This window comes from Saccopteryx leptura, chromosome 6, assembly GCF_036850995.1.
Source record: "Saccopteryx leptura isolate mSacLep1 chromosome 6, mSacLep1_pri_phased_curated, whole genome shotgun sequence".
Lineage (NCBI taxonomy): Eukaryota > Metazoa > Chordata > Mammalia > Chiroptera > Emballonuridae > Saccopteryx > Saccopteryx leptura.
This window is the reverse complement of record NC_089508.1, coordinates 134655902-134671540: the sequence shown is the minus strand read 5'-3', so window position 1 is coordinate 134671540 and position 15639 is coordinate 134655902. Positions and strand designations below refer to the sequence as shown.

The 15639-nt window shown below is 42.3% G+C and overlaps 1 non-coding gene across 1 annotated transcript; it reads left to right on the top strand.

Moving 5' to 3' along the window:
* Window positions 1-335: 335 nt before the first annotated feature.
* TRNAT-GGU (transfer RNA threonine (anticodon GGU)) lies at window positions 336-411 on the top strand. The gene has a single exon. It is a non-coding gene; the product is annotated as a tRNA-Thr (tRNA).
* Window positions 412-15639: the final 15228 nt, after the last annotated feature.

Sequence of the window (15639 nt, the reverse complement as noted above, 5' to 3'; positions counted from 1 at the left end):
AGAAGCAACTACTATGAGTTGATGTTTCCTGCTCCTCCCCCCTTCTCTCTCTCTATCTTCTCTCTAAAAATCAAGAAATAAAATCTTTTAAAGAAACAGGCCTGACCTGTGGTGGCGCAGTGGATAAAGCATCGACCTGGAAATGCTGAGGTCGCCGGTTCGAAACCCTGGGCTTGCCTGGTCAAGGCACATATGGGAGTTGATGCTTCCTGCTCCTCCCCCCTTCTCTCTCTCACCTCTCTCTCCTTCTCTGTCTCTCTCTCTCTCCCTCTCTCTATCCTCTCTAAAAATGAATAAATAAAAAATTAAAAAAAAAAAAAGAAAGAAACAGAATAGCCCTGGCTGGTTGGCTCAGTGGTAGAGCATCGGCCTGGTGTGCGGAAGTCCCGGGTTCGATTCCCGGCCAGGGCACACAGGAGAGGCTCCCATCTGCTTCTCCACCCCTCCCCCTCTCCTTCCTCTCTGTCTCTCTCTTCCCCTCCCACAGCCGAGGCTCCATTGGAGCAAAAGATGGCCTGGGCGCTGGGGATGGCTCCATGGCCTCTGCCCCAGGCGCTAGAGTGGCTCTGGTCGCAACAGAGCGATGCCCCGGATGGGCAGAGCATCGCCCCCTGGTGGGTGTGCCGGGTGGACCCTGGTCGGGCACATGCGGAGTCTGTCTGACTGCCTCTCCGTTTCCAGCTTCAGAAAAAAAAAAAAAAGAAAGAAACAGAATACATTAATTAATAGAGTGTCTACTATGAACTAGGAGCCAGGGATATAATTTGGCCTCTGTTCTCATGGAGCTCTGTTCTAGTGGTAAAACAGACATTGAACAACTAAAGACACAATTATTTAATTAAAGTTGTGGTGAGCACACTGGAAGAACAGACAAGGGTGAAGTACAGACAAGTAAACTATACCACAATGCAGTCTTGTTGTATATTCAATACTCTAGTTACATCTACATGAATAAAACTGGTCACACAAAATCACTAAGCAACTAATGTGAACAACTCTGTTCCGTAGGAGGAGAAACTTACCACTAAGAGGGACTGTGTGTGATAGATTGTTGAAGTAATGGCTCCCAACTTGTTTATATCTGCCTGTCTCCACACACTCCAGGAGGCCCCTCCCACACTGATCCAACTTAGCCATGTGACTTGTATGGCTCAATGGAATAACAGGAAGTGTGACAGAAGCAGAGGCTTGAAAAGCATTTGCACACTGAACAAAAGATGGGAGATCAGTATAGACAGTAACAGGGTAATGATGACATTTTATAAACAACTTCACATTGATAAATCTGACAATTCAGAGGGCACAAATTGAATTGCAAAACTACTAAAGCTTACATAAGAAATAACCTAAAAAGCCCCATGTCTATTTAAAAATGGAATTTGTGATTTCAATCTTCCCACAAAGGAATTTCATGCCCAGATGGCTTCACTAGTGAATCCTAAAAAATGGAAGAATGAAAGAATACTGATTTTATACAAATGCTTTCAGAAAATAAAAGAGTAGAGCACACTTCTCAATTTGTTCCTGAGGTTGGTATTATCCTGACACCATAACCAGATAAGGAAAGTGCAGGAAAAACCAACAGACCAGTATCTTTCATGAATATGGACACAAACAATCCTTAAGAAAACGTTAACAAAATATTAGCACATAGAGTCCAGCAATATGTGAAAAGAAAACTCATCACAATCTGGTGGGATTTATCCCCAAAATACAAGGTTGGTTCAGCAGTTGAGAATCAAATTTGCCGTATCAAGAACTTAGGAAAGAAAAATCAGATGAGAATCATCATCTTAATGATGAATAAAAAACATTTGACAAAAATCAACACTTATTCATGAGATGGGAAAACCTCTCAGCAAAATAGGAATAAAAGGGAATTTCCTCTACCAAAGAAAAAGTATCTATGAAAAACTTATAGGCCCTGGCCGATTGGCTCATTGGTAGAGCATCGGCCTGGCGTGCAGGAGTCCCGGGTTTGATTCCCAGCCAGGGCATACAGGAGAAGCGCCCATCTGCTTCTCCACCCCTCCCCCTCTCCTTCCTCTCAGTCTCTCTCTTCTCCTCCCGCAGCCAAGGCTCCATTGGAGCAAAGTTGGCCCGGGCGCTGAGGATGGCTCCATGGCCTCTGCCTCAGGTGCTAGAATGGCTCTGGTTGCAACAGAGCAATGCCCCAGATGGGCAGAGCATCGCCTCCTGGTGGGCATGTCAGGTGAATCCCGGTTGGGCGCATGCGAGAGTCTATCTGACTGCCTCTCCATTTCCAACTTCAGAGAAATACAAAAAAAGAAAAAAAGAAAAACTTATCGCTAACATCATACTTAATAGTAAAAGAAAAACGTTTTACCCTGAAACAGGGAGTGAGGCAAGGATGCCTGCTTTACCTGCCTCTATTCAACATTGTACTGCAGGTCCTAGAAAGTGTGATGAAGCAAGAAAAGAGATAAAAGCACACAATTTGGAAAAAAAGTTAAACATAATAATCAATATAAACAGAAAGAAAATAAGTAAAATATGATTATCTACATAGAAAATCATAAAGAAGGCACAAGAAGGCTTCTGGACCTAAAGGGAGTGTTAGCAAGGTTGTAGGATGCAAGGTGGATGTGTAAAAATGAATTTTGTCTCTACATACAAACAACAGACAACTGGAAATTTAAAAATCAATATTTTTTCCTTCCTTCCTTCCTTCCTTCCTTCCTTCCTTCCTTCCTTCCTTCCTTCCTTCCTTCCTTTCTTCCTTCCTTCTTTCCTTCCTCCCTCCCTCCCTCCCTTCCTTTTTTTATTCAGTGAGAGGAGGGGAGGCAGAGAGACAGACACCGCATGCACACAGACTGGGATCCACTGGCAAGCCCACTAGGGGGTGATACTCTGCACATCTGGAACATTGCTCCATTGCTCAGCAACTGAGTTCTGATTAGGCCTAAGGTGTAAGCCTTGGAGCCATCCTCAGCACCAGGGGCCAACTCACTCCAATCCAGCCATGGCTACAGGAGAAGAAGAGAGTGAGAGAGAAGCAAGAGGGAGAGGGGTGGAGAAGCAGATGAGCACTTCTCCTGTGTGCCCTGACCAGGGATCAAACTGGGACATCCACATGCTGGGCTGATGCTCTACCACTGAGCCAACCGGCCAGGGCCTCTTTCTTTTTTAAGTGAGAGGAAAGGAGGTAGAGAGAGAGACTCCCACATGCACCCGACTGGGATCCACCTGGCAACCCTCATCTAGGGCCAACACTGGAACAATCGAGCCACTGGCTACAGTGGAGGAAGTGGGAGAGAGGTGGGGGGGAAGAGTGGGGGAGAAGCAGATGGTCACTTCTCTCATGTGCCCTAACCGGAAATGAACCTGAGATGTACATACACCAGGCCGATGCTCTATCCACTGAGCAAGCCAGCCAGAGCACCATTTCCAATAACATCAAAAACATAAAATACTTAGTGATAAACTTAACAAAATGTGTGCAAGACCTCTGCATTGAAAGCTATAAAACACTGGTCTGAGAAATCAAGAAGGCCTAAATAAACATAGAGATGCACTATGTTTATAGAATAAAAGATTCAATATTATTAATATGTCAATTCTTCCGAAAATAATTTATTGAATAAATGCAATCCCAGTCAAAGTCCCAGTAGGTTTTTTCGTAGAGATTGATGAGCTGATTCTAAAACTTATATGCACCCTGGCTGGATAGCTCTGTTGATTAGAGCATAGTCCCAAAGCACAGAGGTTGCCAGTTTGATCCCTGGTCAGAACACATACAGAAAGAGCTCAAGGTTACCTGGTCAAGGAACATACAAGAAGCAACTACCACAAGTTGATGCTTCCTGCTCTCTACCCCTGGCCCACCTTTCTCTCTCTCTCCTCTCTCTAAAATCAATTAATAAAATATTTTTAAAAATTAGGCTTTGGCTGTTTGGCTCAGTGGATAGAGTGTGGTGTGCAGATGTCCTGGGCTCAATGCCAGGGCAAATATGAGAGCCAACCATCTGCTTCTCTTCCCCTTTCTCTCTCTTTTTCTCTCTCTTCCCCTATTGCAGCCAGTAGCTCGATTGGTCCAAGTGTTGATCCTGGCACTGAGGATAGCTCAGTTGATTCGAACATCAACCCTAGATGGGGGTTGCTGTGGATCCCAGTCAAGGTGCAAGCGGGAGTCTATCTATCTCCCCTCCTCTCTCTTTAAAATTTTTTTTTAAATAAATGACCTGGCCTGACCAGGTGGTGGTACAGTGGATAGAGTATCAGTCTGGGATGCAGAAGACCCAAGTTCAAAACTCCAAGGTTGCCAGCTTAAGCACAGGCTCACCTGGCTTGAGCTTGGGCTCGCCAGCTTGAGCATGGGGTCGCCAACCTGAGCATGGGATAACAGACATGACCCCATGGTTGCTGTTTTGAAGCCCAAGGTTGCTGGCTTGAGCCCAAGGTTGCTGGCTTGAGCCCAAGGTTGCTGACTCGAACAAGGGCTAACTGGCTCAGCTGGAGCCCCCAGTTAAGGTACATATGAGAAGCAATCAATGAACAACTAAGGTGCTGCAACTATGAGTTGATGCTTCTCATTTCTTTCCCTTCCAGTCTGTCTGTCCCTCTCTCCTCCTCTCACTAAAATAAATAAGGAAATAAAAAATATTAAAATAAACTTCCTGATCTCAAGACATGTTATCAAGTTTGAGTAAGTAAAAGAACATTATATTTATATAAAGATAGACATATATCAATAGAAAAAAGAGTTCATAAATATAGACTCATATATATGATCAGTTGCTCTTGATAAAGGTGTCAAAGTAACTCAATGAGAAAAAAAAATTTTTCTTGTATTTATTAATTTTAGAGAGAGGGGAAGGGGAAGAGAGAAAAACATTCAGCCTGACTAGGCAGTGGCGCAGTGGATGGAGCGTCGAACTGGGGCATGGAGGACCCAGGTTCGAGGCCCCGGGCTCGCCAGCTTGAGCGCGAGCTCGCTGGCTTGAGTGTGGGATCATAGACATGACCCCATGGTCGCTGGCTAGAGCCCAAAGGTCATTGGCTTGAAGCTCAGGGTTGCTGGCTTGAGCAGGGTGGCCCTTGCTCTGTGGTAGCCCCCCAGTCAAGGCACGTATGAGAGAGCAATCAGTGAACAACTAAGGAGACCAAGGAGCCGCAACAAAGAGTTGATACTTCTCATCTCTCTCCTTTCTGTGTCTGTCCCTATCTGTCCCTCTCTGTGTCTCTGTCACCAAAAAAAAAAAAAAAAAAAAAGAAAGAAAAGAAAAGAAAAACATTCATTTGGTGTTCCACTTATTTATTCATTCAATTCATTCATTGGTTGATTCTTGTATGTGTCCAGCCTGAGGGCTGAACCCATAACCTTGGCCTATCAGGACAATGCTTTAACCAAATGAATTACTCGGCCAGGGTCCTCCATAGATTTTTGACAAATAGTGTAAAAACAATTACGTATCTATATGCAAAAAATGAAACTTGGCCCTTATCTTACACCACATATAAAAATAAATCAAAATAGATTATAGACATAAAACTAGAACTAAAAACTATAAAACTTGTAGATGAGAATGTAAGAGAAAATCTCCATGCTGTAGGTTTAGACCAATATTTCTTAGGTAGGACACAAAAAAATAGATCATTCAAAATGACAAATTGAACTTAATCAAAATGTAAAACTTTTGGTCTTTCAATGACACTGTTAGAAAAATGAAAATATGCCTGGCAGGTGGTAGCGCAGTGGATACATCATTAACCTGGAATGCTGAAGTCGCCAGTTTGAAACCCTGGGCTTGCCCAGTCAAGGCACACATGAGAAGCAACTACTATGAGTTGATGCTTCCTGCTATGCTCCTTTCTCTTCCTCTCTCCTTTCTTTAAAATCAATAAATAAAATCATTTAAAAAAACTACAACAAAAACTGAGGAGCCAATGGGGTGAAGCTACCATCTGTGGAATTATGACTGTATGCCTCTAAGTCAGAATCCTGCCCAAGCGGAACAATGTGGCAGTGCTACAAAAGAAAATAAAAAAATAAAAAAATTAATAATTAAAAAAAATGGAAGTGCAAGCCACAGTGGAAAAATATTCTGAAAACATATATATGATAAAAGACTTGTATACAGAATATATTAAAAATTCTTACAAATCAATAATGACAAGAAACCCATTTTACCCCATGGGAAAAAAATTTAAATGAGCATTTTAAAAAATGCCAAATAAACACATGAAAAGATGGTCAACATAATTAGTCATCAGAGAAATTCAAATTAAAACTACAATGAGATACCACTACATGCCCATTAGAACAGGGGGGAAAAAAGATAAATTAGGACAATACCAAAAGTTGGCAAGTATGTGGAGCAATTACTCATACATTGCTGCTGGGAATGTGAAATGGAGTGGCTGCTTTTGAAAACAGTTTGGCAGCTTCTTACAAAGTTAAATATATACTTATCATATGACACAACAATTTCACTTTCCCACAGGAATGTAAGGGCAGGGACATTTTTTTTTTTTAATTTCTCATCACTGTAGCCACAGATTCCAACATGGTAGTTGCACATAATTGGTGCAAACATTTGTTGAATGAATCAGAAAAGACTGTTAAAGTCTTTAATTAAGCTCCACTTATACACTTACTGGTCCACAGACCCTCTTTACTTAAGTCCTAGAAAGAACTTAGGGAATTCAGTTTGGGAAATGCTGGTCTAAGTTCACTGAAACAATCTCAAATTAGTCCAGAGAGATAGAGCCTCTCTCAAAACCCATGAGAGATGAGAGGATTCTTGGATAACGGAGATCACCTTCAAATGAAACTCTAATAGCCCAACTCACCTGCAATACCTGTCAATACACATTAGAAAGGGTCAGTCAGGCAATTTAACACTTTTTCTTGATTAAAAACTCTTAAATTAATTCCAATATCATGCTCAAGGTGAATTCCTACAATTAAAAGGAAATTATAATGATCAATATTATCTGTAGTGTTGGCTTTGCTCTACAAGTGCTAGCCAATGCCACAAGGCATGAATCAGAAATGACATGCAATTATTGGAGAACAGAGAGGATTCATCATTGACATAATTGTCTACTTAGAAAACCAAAAAAAAATTATTAGAACTAGTAAGTTTGGCCTGACCAGGCAATGGTACAATAGATAGAGTGTTGACTTGGGATGCTGAGGACCCAGGTTTGAAACCCTAAGGTCACTCGCTTGAGTGCAGGCTCATTCAGCTTGAGTGCAGGGTCACCTGCTAGAGTACGGGGTCACTGACTTGAGTGTGGGTTCACAGACATGACCCCACGGTCATTGGCTTAAACCCAAAGGTTGCTGGCTTGAGCCCAAGGTTGCTGGCTTGAGCAAGGGGTCACTGTCTTGGCTGGAGCCCTCTGGTCAAGGCACATATGAGAAGCAATCGATGAACAACTGAAGTGCCGCAGTTACAAGTTGATGCTTCTCGTCTCTCCCCTTCCTGTCTGTCTGTCCCTTTCTTTCTCTCTCAGAAAGGAAGGAAGGAAGGAAGGAAGGAAGGAAGGAAGGAAGGAAGGAAGGAAGGAAGGAAGGAAGGAAGGAAGAAAGAACTAGTAAGCGTGGCCAGTTACAAAATAAAAATTGAACATTCAATAGCTTTTCTAAATGCCAGAGATAATTGATTAGTTCATTCATAATAGCAACAAAAATTAATTTTTTTAGCTTTTTAATTTTTTAGTGAGAGGAGGGGAGGCCGAGACAGACTCCTGAATGTGCCCTGATTAGGATCCACTGGGCAAGCCCAGTAGGGAGCAATGCTCTGCCCATCTGGAGCCGCTGCTTCGTTGCAACAGGAGCCATTTTTTAGCACCAGTGGAGGAGACCATGGAGACATCCTCAGCACCCTAGGCCAACTCACTCCAATCAAGCCCAGGCTGCAGGAAGGGAGAAGGGAAAAGACAGAGAGAGAGAGAAAATAGAGGGGGAGGGATGGAGAAGCAGATGGGTGCTTCTCCTGTGTTCCCTGACCAGAATCGAACCTGGGACATCCATATGCCAGGCCGATGCTCTACCACTGAGCCAACTGGCCAGGGCTAGCAACAAAAATTAAGATAAAAGAATGGGTAGGAGGTGATATTACAAGAGACATAAATGAAGGCTTCAGTTACATGGAGAACTAAAACCTTTACTGGATGGGTGACTTTATATTGCTCACAAAAATTAGGTGATATTTTTTAGTTTCATATTCATTTTGAAATATTCCCTAATTTTTGTGAGCAGTACAACGTTGCTGATATCCTATGAATTGATTTAAAGGTTTAAAATACTTTCAAATAAAAATTCCAATGGGCTTGGGGAATTATTTGGGGAAAGCCCTGGAAGATTGATATAGACTATATCTAGAAGGATAAAAAGTCAAGAACATCACAATAAAATCTTGAAAAAGAAGAGTAAAACTACCATAAAATGACAATAATATAAGTATTGCAGTACTATTATAAGAATGAGAAAACATTAATAGAGAAAAACAGATATTACCAAACTAAAGGGGTTTGTTTGCCTGTGTGCATCAAAGCCCAATAAAATGTGAACAAGTGTTTGCAACAAAAAAAGGAAAGGTTTATTTAAGGAAATGGCACCAAAGCCTCTAGACACAGGTGAGCTAGTGTTCTAAGACCTGACTCCCCGATGGCCTGCATGGCAACAGATTATATACAGGAAAAATTTTAAAAAAAATTTTTAAGTGTATTTGTCATTTATTTCTGCTCTGATCTTTTTTTTTCTTTAATTATTTTTATTTATTCATTTTAGAGAAGAGAGACAGAGAGAGAGAAAGAAAGGGGGGGAGGAGCAGAAAGCATCAACTCCCATATGTGCCTTGACCAGGTAAGCCCAGGGTTTGAACCTGCGACTTCAGTGTTCCAGGTCGATGCTTTATCCACTGCACCACCACAGGTCAGGCCCCCAGGAAAAATTATTAATCATAGTAACTAAGGGAGTTGGGGGTCATAGGCTCTACTGATTGGTTGGGGTCAGGGTAGGGAGTAGTATCAGGTGCTGAATGTTAGCCAGGGCATCATTCTGTCTGGTTTCATGAGGGTGTGATCGGGTTGGTTCAGCTTTCAAGGGCCTGAGGCTGAAATACACTGAGGTCAAGATATTATCTTCAGTTTTACCAAAACTCTATTCCCTTGATCAACAGACCCAAGGCTTTATTTTTTATTTAATTTTTAGACAGAGAGAAGTATCAACTTGTTGTTCCAGTTGGTTGTACCATTGGTTGCTTCTCATACGTGCCCTGACCGGGGTTCAAATTGGTACCCTCAGGAACCCAGGAAACAATCTGGTGACTCTGGAATCAAACTGGCAACCTCAGCACTTCAGGACGATGCTCTATCTACTGTGCCATGGGCTAGGGCCCTGAGGCTTATTCTTATTTTTTTTTATAATTTTTTTAACTTATTTTTTTTTTAATTTTTTATTCATTTCAGAGAGGAGAGAGAAACAGAGAAGGTGGAAGAAGAGTAGGAAGCATCAACTCCCCATATGTGCCTTGACCAGGCAAGCCCAGGGTTTTGAACCGGTGACCTCAACATTCCAGGTCAATGCTTTATCACTGTGCCACCACAGGTCAGGTCCTGAGGTTTATTCTTAAAACAGTTTGACACTGACCAGAACCTGAGGTCCTAAGGGCTTACTAATTAAGGGAATAGACATGCAGTTTGTCATGATGCTATCAGACTGGACAAAGTTAGTTTAAATTAAGAAAAAAGTCCATATTAAATAAATGAAGTTCTCATGTGGTTACACAGACTCTAGTTTTAATCTATCTATATATTCTTCTTCTTACCTATAAAGTGTAGCATAATACATTTAAATAATATTTAACATGTCATAATAAAGATAGCATTTCAAGTTTTTGGGGAAACAATACACTATTCAATAAATGTGGCTTGAACAACTGGTTGACCATTTAGAAAAGAATTAATTCAAACCCTATGACACATCATCTAAAAAATAAATTCAAGATTGATAAAGGAGCCTGACCAGGCAGTGACACAGTGAATAGAGTGTCAGCCTAGGAGGCTAAGGAGCCAGGTTCAAAACCCTGAGGTTGTGGCTTGAGCCCAAGGTCATAGACATGACCCCATGGTCACTGGCTTGAGCCTAATGTCACTGTCTTGAGCAAGGGGTCACTGGCTCAGCTGGAGCCCCCCAGTCAAGGCCCATATGAGAAAGCAATCAATGAACAACTAAGATGCCGCAACTATGAGATGATGCTTCTCATCTCTCCCTTCCTGTTTCTCTCTCTCAAAAAAAAAAAAAAAAAAAAAAAAGAATAAAGGAACTACAAGTAAACAAATGAAGCTATAAAATAAGTCAGTATAAATAGATGCAACATAAAATCACAGTGGATTCAGATCTTTTTTTGTGTGTGTGAGTGAGAGAGAGAGGGAAAGTAAGAACTGGTTAAATAATGATGCAGCCCTGGAGGGGGGAGAGAAAGGGAGGAGTCATGCTTTAAAGGTATATTTAACAACAAGATATTTACCGGGACTAAAAAATATCAAAGCCCTGGCCAGTTAGCTCAGTTGGTTAGAGCATTGTCCAGAAACAAGGTTATAGGTTTGATCCCCAATCGGGATACATATGGGAAGTGACCAACAAATGCACAACTAGGTGGGACAACAAATGAATGCTTCTCTCTCTCCCGTGTCTCTGAAATTGATCAATTAAAGAAATCAATATAATACAATCTCATTGTAAAAGTGAAAATACAAATATCCCACTGAAGCTCTCACCCTGCCACTTCTGCCTGAAAGGGAACCACTGTTGACTAATTGGAACAGATTTTTAGGGCATCTTATGCATGTACATACTTGTTTGTCATTTGTGTTTTTTAGCGTAAATGCAATCATGGATTCCCTGGCATTGTCTCATGGAGCAATACACTTAGGGATTTGTCCATGTCAGAAAATGCTGGTCTCTTTTTCTTTTAATGGCTGCAGTGTTTTCATAGCATGGCGTGCTCTAATTTGTCTAACTATGCCCCTATTGTCAGTCATCCAGACTGTATTTCATGTTTGCTTGACGAGCCAGGATGCAATGAGGACACATCTTTGGGCACTTAATACATAAAATTAATTGTTCGGTGTAGAATGGCCACTTCAGTGATGTGCTTCAAATTTTTTGTTCAACTACAGTCAAATTCCCTTCCAAAAAACTTTCAATAATTTACACTTTCCTCACCCAACAATGTGAAAATGCTTATCATTCATCTAATTCTGTTAAAACTTGACATTTTCAATATTTTTAATGTTTGCCAAATTAAAGAATGAAAACTATAGGTTAGGGTTAGGGAATAAAAAGAGAAAAAGAATTAAAAGAAAATTAAAATTAATATAATTACTAGGAAGGTTGGACATGTTATTTTTTCTTATTTGCATTTCTACTGTGATACATTGTTTATATTTTTACTGTTCACATAGTCCCCAAGTCAACCTAGACTACATAACAGCTCCTAATGACATCGGGATTGGGAGCATGGCCCTGACTGCCAAACCGCTCTGATTCAAGTTCTTATGTCTACTGGGACCTTGTGCACCTTACTTAGTTCCTTTGTTCTCTGTTTCTCATCTGTAAAATGGAGACAACAGTATCCAAACGTAGGACTGACCATTAAATTACTTTGTATGTATAAAGCACCTACAGCAGTACCTAGTATGCAGTAAGCATTCAAGATACATTAGCAATTATTGACCTTTGTCTATAATTTGTTGCAAATATTTCCTTCCAGGCTGTTACTTTGTTGGTCTTTTGTCTTTTTCATGTCATCTGATCTGTCCATCTTTTCTTTCATGAGTTTCAATAAAAGCAAAACCAGACATTTAAACTGAACCTAGAGTAAGAAACTGGGAAAGTAGAAGAAAATGGTAGCAATGTTCATGTCTGTTCTAATGAACATGTATCATGATTATATATTTCTGAATGAACACATATTACCTTTACTTTTATGCTTTGTTTTTAAATTTTATTTTAAGCACAAGGTAATCATTTAATAACGAAAAAAATTACTACCCACTTCCCAATAAATGCTGTTTACCCCAAAGGACAAAAAAAAAAAAACACCCAAAAAACAACAACAACAAGGAATTATTCAACTGCACCACACTTAACCTTCCCAACAGCCCTTTATTTTCCCACAGAGGAAAACTGCACCCTGAAATCTCCATTCCTGGGGGCAGATAGCCGAACACCAGAGCAGGATCGCTCCCTAGTGGCGGAGAAATAAGACTGATCCAGGAAGGGTTGAGAATGTGCAGAGTGCACGTGTCCCTTACTGCAAGAATCTGTTTCATTTTATTTAAATCACAGAGAAACTCTTTGATTTGGGTACTAAAATTATGTATAAGACAGGTGAGAAATCTGAGTCATCCAGCCAATAAAGGGTAGCATCCCCTAGCCCTGAGAAAAGTCCATGTTCCTGTTTTTAATCACTGAGTTCTCTGCTCCCAAAGGTTCCGTTTGTGGATCAAAATCACATACCCTAAGCCCTGGCCGGTTGGCTCAGTGGTAGAGCATCTGCCTGGCCTGCAGGAGTCCCGGGTTCAATTCCCAGCCAGGGCACACAGGAGAAGCGCCCATCTGCTTCTCCACCCCCACCCCCTCCTTCCTCTCTGTCTCTCTCTTCCCCTCCCGCAGTCAAGGCTCCATTGAAGCAAAGTTGGCCCGGGCGCTGAGGATGGCTCTATGGCCTCTGCCTCAGGTGCTAGAATGGCCTGGGATGCTGAGGACCCAGGTTCGAAACACAGAGGTCACCGGGTTGAGTGCAGGCTCACCAGCTTGAGTGCAGGGTTGCAAGCTTGAGTGTGGGATCAGATATGACTCCATGGCTGCTGACTTGAGCAAGAGGTCACTGGGTTTGCCGGAGCCCCCCAGACAAGGTACATATGAGAAAGCAATCAGTGAACTAAAATGCAACTCTGAGTTGATACTTCTGATCTCTCTCCCTTCCTGTCTGTAGCCCCCCCCCCCCAATAAATAAATAAAGACAGACCCTATCTTCATATAATCACATTCTGAGTGCTAGGGGTTAAGACTTCAACATATGAATTAAGGGGCAAAATTCAGGATTTCAGGCCATAACAGGTTCCATTCCAACTCCAAGGTGCCAGGGAGTCCCATCCTGCCCAGGACAAGGGACAGAAGGAAGGGGAGGTTGATGCAGTTTAAGCTGGTGAGACTTGGGACATCTTAGTGGTATGTTCTAGGGACTTCTTCTAGGTCCATGGAGGACTTCTTTCCTGAGGATCAGGTGCTACTCCCAGGACTGCAGCCTACAGTGGAAACTTCAACAAACCCACTTCCTGGGAAAACAGCATAGAATGGTAAGTTTATGAACATAAATTCTGACTCCATCTCTTAACTGTGCAGCTTAGGTACCTCTCTGAGCCCGTTTTCTCTTCTATAGAATCATGTGTGCTCCATAGAGCTACTATGAGAAATCAGAGAAAATACACCAAAAACATGACAATTTTGCCATAAAATAATTACTATTGCTGTTGCTGGTATTCGTATGTGCTTAAAGAAGTGGGGAAATCACATCGTTTCAATGTGGGATTTCAAGGCTCCTAGAATGGGGGACACTTCAGGAGTCTCTGCTTCATCTTCAGAGTCTGATTTCATTCAATAAGCACTTACTGAGCACCTATTAAGAGCTCTTCTGTGAAGGTTTCTCCAATGAGGGAACCTACATTCGAGCATGTCTGGTAGTGAGACGATAAGTAAAATGACTGTGGAGAGTGACTGTGATTTAGAGGCAAGGAAACAGAGGGCAGGTGGAGATGAGGCAGACAGCAGCTGCAGATGGCCTAAAGAGGCGATATTTGAGAACAGACCTATTTAGCTGCTCAGAGCTAAGAACAAAAGACTTCAAGGAACAAAATCTACAAAGTTTAGGGAAAGGAGGATATTGGGGCTATTAGAGCAACAAAAGTGAGGGCAGACGGCAATGAGGGTCAAGACATTGATTGGGGGGGGGGGACTTAGGCTTATTTTCAGCTTCATGTGCCTTCACAATCTAGCGGGGGCGGGAATGTTGGGGGCTTGGAGTAGAAGGCAGAAAGAAGGGCCTCAGTAACACCTTGCACAGCCTCCTTGCTGTCTACGGGCTGACATTCTGAGACCAGGTTCCCTATAGGGAGAAGTCATCAATTCAACTATTTGCCTTCCAGAATTGTAAGAGAATAAACATGTATTGTTACTTTAGCCACCAAGTTTGTGGTCATTAGTTACAAAGCATAAGAAACTCATACAGAAGTCAAACTCGAAGAGCCAAGTCTTACGCTCGCAGAATCTAAGAACTGAAAGAAATGGGAATTCACATCAGGTGGTTTGACTCCAGGCCAGTGCTTTGCGCTGTCTTACCATGCTAGAAATACTCTCCCTGGTTTATGGGCTGAATTATGTCCTCTCAACTCAATTCACTTTTTTTTTTTTTGGTTGGTTTGTTTTTTTACTTGAAAGTGAGAGAGAGGGACAGACAGACAGGAAGGGAGATGAGAAGCATAAATTCTTTGTTGCAGCATCTTAGTTGTTCATTGATTGCTTTTTCATATGTGCCTTGACTGGGGAGAGTGTTACCGCAGAGCAAGTGACTCCTTGCTCAAGCCAGTGACCTTTGGGTTCAAGCCAGCAACCATGGGGTCAGGTCGATGATCCCATGCTCAAGCCAGTGACCCTGCAATAAGGCTGGTGAGCTCATGCTCAAGCCAGCAACCTCGGGGTTTTGTCCTCAACATTCCAGGCTGACGCTCTATCCACTGCGCCACCTCCTGGTCAGGCTCAATTCACATGTTGAAGTCCTAATTCCCAGGACCTCAGAATGGAAGTGTATTTGGAGATAGTGTTTAAGAGGGTAATTAAGTAAAAAATGATCCTGTTATAGTGGGCCCTGATCCAATATAACTGGTGCCCTTATAAGAAGGGATTAAGACAAACACACACAGAGGGAAGACCATGACTGTCTACGAGTCACGAAGGAACCAACCCTGCAGCCATTTGATCTCAGACCCCAAGCCTACAGAGACAATTTCTATTGAGTCCCCAGCCTATGTTTCTTTGTTATGGAAGCCCTAGCAAACTTGATACATTTGGGGACTCTGGAATGCTCCAGTTCCTCTCCAGCTCAACACAAGCCTCCCTAAACCTAGTCACCAGAATTAGGAAGCCCAACCCACCCAGCAGGTTTAAAACACCAGGCTATTTCAAGGCAGGGGAGCTTAGAGGAGCATGTAGAGATAACACTGCACACAGCAGGACTAAGATGCACAAGGCCCCCAGGTCCGTTCTTACCTGCCATGTTCTCTGTGGACTTTATCTATCCCCATGGCATCAGTCTCCACCACTGTTCTTATAGCTCCAGACTTATTCCCAGCACAAATCTCGTCTAAGTTCCTACCCCCAAGTGTTCAGAGACCCTGCCATCTCACCCGATGGTCCCTTCAGCTGCTTAAACTCAAGGAGTTCTAAATGGAGCCCTATAATCTTCCCTGCTCCTTCTCCTTTCCCCTTATTCTGTGTCGGTAAAGACGTCCCCCATCACCTATGCCAAGATACCCACCTGTAGCCTCGCCTCTTCTACTGCTCACCAATCTCTATGTTCTGCCAAATTTTACGGTAAATGTTTC